The sequence below is a fragment of the Mastomys coucha genome, unplaced genomic scaffold (assembly GCF_008632895.1).
Source record: "Mastomys coucha isolate ucsf_1 unplaced genomic scaffold, UCSF_Mcou_1 pScaffold19, whole genome shotgun sequence".
In the NCBI taxonomy this organism is placed as follows: Eukaryota; Metazoa; Chordata; class Mammalia; order Rodentia; family Muridae; genus Mastomys; species Mastomys coucha.
Window position 1 is genome coordinate 10,866,032 of NW_022196901.1, and position 10,301 is coordinate 10,876,332.

At 37.9% G+C, this 10,301-nt stretch overlaps 1 protein-coding gene across 6 annotated transcripts in view; it reads left to right on the forward strand.

The window, feature by feature from the left end:
* The window catches only part of Cacna2d1 (calcium voltage-gated channel auxiliary subunit alpha2delta 1), a 451,116-nt gene that overhangs the window by 236,485 nt on the left and 204,330 nt on the right, over positions 1–10,301 (forward strand). The window lies entirely within an intron of this gene.

The following is a 10,301-nucleotide window of genomic DNA, read 5'->3' on the forward strand; positions in this document are numbered from 1 at the left end:
TCTTAACTCCAATTTGCTAGCCCTCATGGCCATATTTTTATGACTCACATACCCCATAATTGTTTCCTCCTCTCTCCACCTTCTTTTCTCTCTCTGCTCAAGGATTTTATCAGAAGTTCACTAATCTCTCTTTTGCCCACCTATTGGCTATAGGCATCTTTATTCACCAACCAGGAATAACTTGGGAGGGGGGGTAAGGTTATATAGGGTCACTTGGGTAAGTACTTTGATAAATGTAGAATCTCTCATCCCCAGGGGCAACCAGGCCTTGAAGGCCAGTGTTTAGCATTACAATACAAGCAAGAACCATTAGACCATGTTTCAATATGAAAATAGTTTCATGAAATTTTTATAGTTACAAAACAATAGAATGGCAAGAATATTTTAAAAAATATTTGGTGAAAACCTCAGGTAGCAAGGGTGGAGAAAAATGGATGTCTCTGCTAGGAGAGCCTATCTGATGACATCATTAGCATTTGGGTGGGTGAAAGCTAGAGACTATCAGTTAGTATATCACAAAGGGATTTGGTAATGGCCACAGAGATGTGAGGTCAGACATAGAGGTAGACAGTGAATAGTTACTGAGGGGCTAAAGACAAGCCAACATAATTTGCCTGTTCATCTGCAACATTCCAATTTTCCACCGTCAGCACATCCTAACCAGAGGATCAGCCTTGTAACGTATACAACATGGGCGGGTCTTATCACGGGTCACATGCTACAGTATGCACCTTCAACATCTACAACAGAGGCAGGATTTGTCATAGGTAATGTGTTTACAAAATATACTCCAGACCTTCATATTACAACAGTTTCAGAACAAATTAAATCATTTAAGTGTATAAGATACTCCCTTTTATAAAAAGAAAAACTCTTGGATCTTTTTCCAACTTTCTTTTTTACTTCAGGTCTATTCTCTCTTTTGTGTTATTCCCTAGGCAATTTCTAAGAAATAAGCCAATAGCCTGGGTTTTTTTTTTAAATCTTTTACTTGACATTGAAAAAGGCACGCTATAAATGCTAATATTTATAAACCTTGATTAATCACTTGTAGACTTTCTTTGTATCATTGTTTCATAACATCATGGAGATATAATTTGATAAATTTAGATTAAAGATGCAAATATTTAAGCAATCCTTTCCTTTGATCTACTGTCTCTACCCCTTATCCTCTTGAGGGTTTAGGATCCATTATATTTGAATTTGACAAGTAATCATGAAAGTATCCCAAATCTTGAGCATATGGAGGAGGAAATGGAGCCTTCTGGTTGCGTAAGGAAGGAGTGCTGTCTGTAAAGGTTAATTGGCTGCTAACACCTTCTCCTCACTCTTCACACCTGGAGACTGACTTGCAAATTGTTTGATCTCTTAAATGTAAAATATTTTTCACACTGAGTTTCTTATGGAGTAAAAAGAAAAATATGATCAAACTGAATACATTGATGTGTTCCTTTGTTCTAAACATTCGTGGAATGATAGTTTAAAATATAGAAGACTCTAATTAGTCCTGTATCTCTGCAATATTTTGCATATCATTAAAATGGCATCAGCTTAGACTAAACCTTCTTTAGGCATGCCCTTAGCTGAGTAACTCTTTCTTTTTTTAAATCACAATTTCTTATTTAAAAACTATTTTTCATAATTTATGTTAAACAAAGTAATTGCCATTTTAATGTTAGGAAATTTTTATTTGATACTTCAACTTTTTATTTTATATTGTTTAAATAAATACAGTTTGAATACTTAAACTGAAGACACACATTCTAATTTTATAAAACATCAAAATAATTTGAATTCTGCATAATGATAAGCCTACATGTTTCCCTAAATTTTGCCAAGCTCTTTCAGATATATGGTGGTATTGAATTCTCATTACATTCCTTTGACATTGAAGTTCTATGCCCAATTCATGGTAAGAGAAAACAAAGAACTTTGAACATATTAATTGGTGGTTTGCTGGAAATGGTGAAGAACTGGTCCCAGGATAGAAGTCAGTCACCATCACTTGTCCCTCAACACAGTTGTATTGCTCTGTTTTATTTTTCCCTTCTTTAGTGCATGTTGTCTGATTCCTTTAAAACAGAAGGGTCTAGACAAAACCTAGACAAAAACAAGCATTTTCTAACACTGTTATTGTAAAACTCAAAGTGATCAGTCTACCAGTCTTTACTCTACCCACCATGTGACAGAGAGGAGCTCGTGCCTGGGAAGCCTTGCTCTCACAGGTCAGTGATGACGGTCATCCGTTGATTTGTCCCATGCCTGGCCTTTAAAGCATTCCCTGTAGGGCTGCAGCACACACTGCTGTTTTCCTACCCACATCCCACCACTGCCTAGCAAGACCCACTTTCCTCTAGCTTCTCCCTCACCTACCTGCAGTCCTATCATCTAGTGGCTTTCTGAGCTGTCTACAGTGTGTAAGTATGAACATGTCTTAAAAGGCTGCCAGGTATAGAGGGCAAACACAGTCAGTCTTCTTTAGATAATGTAAAGTCTACAAAATGACCCCAGGGAATGGATTTCTAGTCATTCTTTAACATTCACATGTTTTAAATTTCTTTATTCCTATTCAGCTCTTCTCTGATCTCCTGTGGGTGTTCATGGTTGTCACTGAAGTTGGAGAGTAGGGCAGAGAATGAGAGCTCCCATTTGACTGTTGGAAAGCCCAATAAAATTATAACAGCCTGGCAAAGAGGAATGCTAAAAGACCCCTGGCCTAGCCAGATAAAACAAGCATGTACCACAGGCTCAGGGGCAGAAGCATTCTAGATGTCAGGAGGTAGCTTCTATCTAGTTATAATACTAAACCACTAAAATGTATGGATGGAGGTTTACGGGGCTGAGATATGTAATGCCTGAAGTTAAAAGTATTGTGAGTTACATGTACTTTAGAGTGTGGGAAAAAGCCTTTGCTTGTCTAAATGAGTCAACAAGCCTTGTTATGCTCAGATCTCGAGACCCTAAGACCATCAGGTATCCACTCCAATGTAATTCACATGAGGGTTTGTTCGAGCTCGGGATGCAAAGCTTCTCTGATGCAGCAGGCTAGGTGAATGACCACAGGGTCTGGGGGAAGGGGCTTTTAAAGGAATACACTGCAAGTGGGAGTTTCTAAGTCTTGGCATTACATGATTGGGTATGAAGTTTATGGGGAGTTGCCAAGGCCACAAACATCTAGTCAAGAGCAATGGTCATGAGCAATATTAATTAACTGCTGTTATGGAAGAGGAGCTATTAGCACCCTTCCAAAAGGTGGTTTCTGAGTGCAGAAAGGAATGCAGTAGGACTGGTGAGGCTCAACAGCTGCAGCTGGCTGGATGTGTTTCCCTCTGGGACCTGGGCCTCTGTTTTTCGCTTAGTTCCCTCAGCCTCATCCTGTGCAAGGGGTAGTGTTCCACCCTTTACCCCATCCCATCCCCCTGTAAGTGAGCTATCTCTTTACCAACTGTCTGTTTCTCTTGCAACTCTGCCACTTGCTCTGGTCCTCATTCATAGGAACCTGGAACTTCTCTGGAGATTCCCCAGTACCAGCTGGGGCCATCATCTCCTAAGTAAAATACCTTGCATCAAGTTCTAATTTGGAAAATCACCTGTATAGCAGGCGAAACTCAGTCCATGAAAGCCTTTTCTGCCGAGGATAAGGCTGGTTATAAACTGTTTTATCAACCTCGTAAGGAAAGACAGACTTACGCTGAAGGCACTGGTAACTGCCTGTGATGTCTTCGGGCAACCATGAACTTCAAAAGCTGAAGGGTTTTGAATCTCTGCCTCCTCCCAGTTCATACCATAGAGTACATTGCAGGAGGAGGAGCATGCAGACTGAGGAGCTGAGACAGCTGGCCTGGGAACCAGGCCTTCGCTCTTCATAAAGAAGGGAATGACTATCTGCGTTCTCCCTGACAGGGTTGGTAAAAACAAAACAAAACAAAACAGAACAAGACAGGTGCCATTAGAAGTATTAAGAGGCAGAGAAGTTAGTGTAGGTAGTTCATTATGGCAAAGAAAGCATCTTATCTGTACGGCGTCTTCTCAGTCTGGAGAGAAAGTGGGAAAGACATGGGTGGCACCTCAGTTTTAGAATTCTAAGCACACCTCACTTCCCCTTTGTTCTTTGCTGCCCCTGCTGCTTCACTCCTTGACTGGTCCCTTCTCTTTTGCCTTTCCCTTTGTCACCAAAAATTGGTTCTCAGCAGCCTTGTTCCCAAAGAGCAGCTCCATGCACCTGATGCCAGCCTCGGAGCATTATTCGACTACAGTCTATTGATTGGACTTCCTAGATTATTTGCTTGCATGTAACACACGGTAAAAATGTGTTCCCTTTCTGCTTTTACAAGGCTCGATTTTAAGGCTCTTGCCTTAAATGGACTAAAGTATAGAATGTGTTCCAAATAAAATAAAAACATTTGTTTCAGGACTATTTCATGCTCCCTATTCATCTAGAGTGCTGAAATCCATTGTTTCATTTGAAAGGGAGGAATAAAAGAAACGGGGATTTCAAAGAACAATGTGCTGAAAGGTTAATTAAAATTTTAACATATTATTTTTGCGATGAGCAGGCTCTTCTGTATCTAAAAGATGTTACCAGGTTTAAAGAATTTAATGCAAATCCCAGCATGCACTGGCCACACCATGCCTGAGATGCCTGAGTCTCTCTCTCTCTCTCTCTCTCTCTCTCTCTCTCTCTCTCTCTCCATATACTGCTCCTTGTGGTCAGTAAAACATGTGATACATTGAATTGACATGGTCATGATATCCTTAACATTCTTTGAGGTGTTATTCTTTGACCGATTATTTTATACTCAGTAATAATTCACTACCATAATTTGAGATTTCATATTTTGTTTTAGTGCGGTGATTTTCTGAAATTGATAGTGATTAATTGGGAGATGTACAACTCGTAACAGAATGGAATAAATTAACATGATTTTCCTGCTAGGATCTCGCATAGTGTGGTCAAGTGCTCTTAACTGTGATCAGAAGTCAAGATGAGCTTTGTGTTGTAAAAGTCAATAGGAAAGACATGATAAGTGGAAGATTTTATGGATTAAATATTAATGGGTTTGATGATTACAACTAAAGTGTCACTGACTATCCAGACTGAAGCATGTCCTAAAGCATCAGGGATGTGCTTGCTCACTTATGAGCTCAAATTCCTTGGAGACTTGGGGCCTGTAGAAAATAACAAATTTATCCTCTCATATTCTACTTTTGCCTTTTCTCCCAGTGTCTCTGGCTTTTATTTATTAAACTCATCTAGAGTACTGGAATGGCTAAGGGGCAGATTATTACTAAAGTCTGTGAGATAAAGAAATGTATTGGAACTGCTCTTAATACAGGAAGAAATTGATCCTAGTTGAGGTCCAAGGAACTATGAAATAATTTACCACGTGTATTTTCTTCTTGGCTTGTTCTAAAAATGGTCTATAATATATTTTATTTGAATCCTCTGAGTGTGTGTGTGTTATATGTTTATGTGGGGTATGTATACATATTTGTTCTATTTAAGACATTTTTAAAGGTGCATATATTTTATGACTTTTATTATATTAGTGTAGAATTTCTAATTTTTTCTTTCTTTTTTTTTGATTCTGATAAATTTTTATTCCTTATACCATGTTATAGCACAAGATGAATCTCTGAGAGATAACAACATAAACAACAGTATCAATAACTAGATTATTATTCCTTTTCAACTCAGGCTATATATAAACATTTTCTCAAGGAGGTTCCTGAGAGTCCCTATATTCTTGACATAAATAGTCCTTGATATCTATTTATCAGGTGGCAGAGTTTGAGCAATGTTCAACACATCCTTGTGGCTCTGCAAAACACATTGTAATCTCTCCATTAAAAAATTATTTTTTGTAGATATAATTAATATTTCCTACTGGGAAAGTAGTACAGTTACTTGATTCACTAAGAATGGTATTTTATTCACCATAGATATTAAGGATGGAATTTATGGGTAATTATGCAACTAAGTATAATAATGACCAGAGGAGCTATTATTTTTTCTCTTGTCAATTCCCTTTGGAAGCTTTGTCTTAATAATTGGTTAATGTATGCTGAGCTATTTACTATTATTTCACTTCACAGGCACTATAATGGAGCTCCACCCTATGATGTTATATGAAAATTACCTGAGGAATTAGTGTAAAATAAACATGTTTAATAAGTAAAAAAAAATAAGGTCACAATAGATAAATATTTCTCTGTCTTATTCTTTCATTAAGCTAATTACATCAGTATTAAATTGATACCTTATGATAAGTAAATAAATAAAACAACATAAAATGAATGACTGTTTTTCAAAGACTAAATAGCATTAGGTAAATGATTTTATCATAGAATTTATTGTCTCTAGGAAATAGTAATCCCTGCGTCCATGAAGGTAGCTTGCTCAGGAGAAGGCTGGGAAAAGCAAGTACTTAATTCCAGATGTATACACAGGTACTAGTCTCAGTTTAGTCTCAGCAGTAGCCTTGCATTGACAGAACTGAAACTCTTACTATACAATATCCTGATTTCTTCAGCAGTCAGTTTCTCTTTAAAGACAACAATAGAGAACCATGTGTTTAGGTGTTTCACAAGGTTTGGTATAGATAAGACTTGGCTAGGCATCTATCTTATAGGCAAAATGATACACAAATCTGTATTTCTGATTTTTTTCTTCATATGCTTATAACTGTAAACATTTGTGAGTGCCATAAATAAACATTTTCCCAGTAATCACCTCTTTTATTTTCTCTCATACATACTATGAACCCTGTTACAATATACACCAGATGCCTCACGGTCTCTTTTCCTATAATACAAACATGGATGTCCCCAGTATCTTCATAAGTGACTTGGTGACACTGATAATCAAATACAGCTCTGCTCATCTTTTTGTTTTCCTTCTCTTACCATTTCATATTCTTAACATGCTCATCAATCTGCACAATAAATTAACGTAATGACATGAGAACGCTTTAAAGGACTCCTCTTTTAGAAACATTTCCCCACACTCACATGCATGCCCAACTAATCCCACGGGTCTCGGCAGCTTTTGACTTACACAGTGTTGCTGTGGATCCAGTTAAAACTCCATACACACTACAGTTGTTTGTTCTGGACACAGGCATTAGACACGAGGTCTATGGTTTCTTGGTCAAATTGTTATTAATATATTTAATAAAATTTACACACTGGGTCATTGTATGCAAAACTGGTGGGCATATCTCGTTTTTAATGAATAACATCCATAGGTTTAGCAGATTCTAATTCTAAACGTCAGGAATAATAGAGATTAATCAAAAAATCATGCTTAAAAAAACAGGAGAAAATACAGCTGCAGGTAATGTACTGGGGTTTGTAGAATCAAGGGTATCAGGAAAGAAAAAGAACTGTCAAATTTTATAGAAAGTTAATTTCCATTGGAATGAAATTCGTGCCATCCATTTTAGGTGTGGATTATAAATTCATAACTTTTGGTTGCAATACTTAAGTCACTCACAGCAGGATCTTATTTCTACAGGGAAGCTTGGTTCTTAGACCTCAGACTTTTAGCATAGCTATTCATCAGAGACTGACTTTTATAGAAAGCTGGCATGCAGGAGATGTCACTCATAATATACATTATTAAGATGGAGTAGCCTATTCTGCCCAGATTTGATTTTTGATCTCAATAGATACTAAGAGACTAAAGTAATTACCACTTAACTTATGCAGGGATGTTTTAAATTTCACCAAGCAGCAATATTATATTAGAATGGACCATAGAAGTAAATTTATTTCAAGGGGAAAATATACATCTAACTTACTTGGTTTAAATCAGAAGCAAAACAATTTGTTTTTGTCATTTGAGATGACTCAGTTATGAAAAACCGCTCTCAGTAGGTTTCACTAATCCATGGTCTAGTTGAAGCTGTTGCTGGCTTTATTCCATAATATTGTACCTTTACTTTGATAACTACTGTTTTTATCTGGACTATTTTCTTACATGATGATGTTTAATAACGTTCATCAAGATATTTAGTCATAATTAAGAAGCATAACTCATCCTGTCATCAATAATTGTTCATATATATGCTAAAGTTTAGTTAAACATTTAGATAAGACTGATATTACTATATGGAAGGAAGGATTCAGGGAACTTTTAGTGAGGCTAGGTAAGTTATTAACAATTGACCACCTCACTCTCTCGTCAATAAAAAGGAATATGGTTAAATGTTTGGAATGTCTAATTCTCTGATATCTGGAGATTTTTAATGTAGCAAGTTAGGGTATTGCCAGATCTGGACCTCGATCTTCTTGCCACTGACGTGCTGCAGTGGGCATGTGTGCTCATAGGGTAGGTAGCATGAAGGTATCAGTCTTTTGTTTGTTTGTTTGTTTGTTTGTTTCCTGAGACAGGGTTTCTCTGTGTAGCCTTGGCTGTCCTATAACTCATTCTGTAGACCAGGCTGGCCTCGAACTCAGAAATCCAACTGCCTCCGTCTCCCAAGTGCTGGGGTTAAAGGTATGCACCACCACTGCCAGTATCAGTCTTGCTGAGCCTCCAGCACTAAACACTGAGAAGGCAGTCAGCAATTGTTGATGGTCATAACTAGGGATAACAGCAGTTATTCTTCATACCATCCTTACGTGCAGCTATTGTTTCTGCTACATAACTTCAGACTCGGGTATTTTCAATGTTCTTAGGGGACCACTGATAAAGATCCAAAGCGGTTGCAGCCAGCCACAGGTTGAGAACCACTGTCCTAAAGCCATGTCACATTTCCTGGTGGGGAGGACATAAAGTATCAGTCATTAGGCATTGCACTTTCCAGTAAGGTCCATTGCCTTCCCAATGTGACCCATGGATTTAACTTAGTGCTTTGTTGTTTTTTTCTTGTCTGCTATAAAAACACATTTGTCCTATTAAAAATATTTATATTTAAAGCATGAAAAATTTTGCACTATGTCAAAAATTAACTCTTTTAAATTATAAAATGTTCCATACCTGGCTTCAAGAGGAATGTAAATGTTTAGTCTGTATTATAATTTTATGACTAACTCAGTATAACATAATAGAATGTACTTACATAAAGCCAGAGACCTGGGTGAGATCCGCCATTTTCTCTTGGGTGAGTTTCTGAGACTGGAGCAGCCAGCCGGGAGACCCCAGGGGAGCTGCAGGGCATCAGGGACACTATCCTCTCAGCTTCCAAGTGACAGAGGAGGATCAGCGTCCTTCTCTGCCCCTTCCCTGCAAGTGGAGGGCCAACCTCCAGGGAACACCTTAAACCAGAGACTCCTGCAAGAGCCGCCATTTCCTCTCTGGTGAGTTTCTAAGACTGGAGCAGCCAGCTTGGAGGAACAGACCCCACGAGTCACAGGGGAGCTACAGGGCGGCAGGGACAGGACAAGCTCTAGCCACAGACACTAAGAACATCTAACACCAAAAAGCAAAAGATGGCAAAAGGCAAACGCAAGAATCCTACCAACAGTAACCAAGACTACTTGGCTTCATCAGAACCTAGTACTCCCACTGGAGCAAGTCCTGGATATCACAAAACACTGGAAATGCAAGAATTGGATCTTAAATCATATCTCACAATGCTGATAGAGGAACTTAAGAAGGACATGAATAACTCCCTTAAAGAAACACAGGGAAATACAGGTAAAGAGGTACAAGCCCTTAAAGAAGAAACAAAAAAATCCCATAAAGAATTACAGGAGATCATAAGTAAACAAGTAGAAGCACTTAAAGAGCAAACTCAAAAATCCCTTGAGGAATTGCAGGAAAACACAAACAAACAGGTGAAGGAATTGAGTAAAACCATCCAGGACCTAAAAATGGAAGTCGAAACAATAAAGAAATCACAAAAAAAGACAACTCTGGAATTAGAAATCTTAGGTAAGAAGTCAGGAAACATAGATGCAAGCATCACTAACAGAATACAAGAGATAGAAGAGAGAATCTCAGGGGCAGAAGATAACATAGACAATATTGAGAGAACAGTCAAAGAAAATGCAAAAAGCAAAAAGACCCTAACCCAAAACATCCAGGAAATCCAGGACACAATAAGAAGACCAAATCTAAGGATAATTGGTATAGAAGAGAGTGAAGACAGAGTGGGCCAGTAAATATCTTCAAAAAAATTATAGAAGAAAACTTCCCTAACCTAATGAAAGAGATGCCCATGATCATACAAGAAGCCTATAGAACCCCAAATCGACTGGACCAGAAAAGAAAAGAAATTCTTCCCATCACATAATAGTCAAAGCACCAAATACACAAAACAAAGAAAGAATACTAAAAGCAGTAAGGGAAAAAG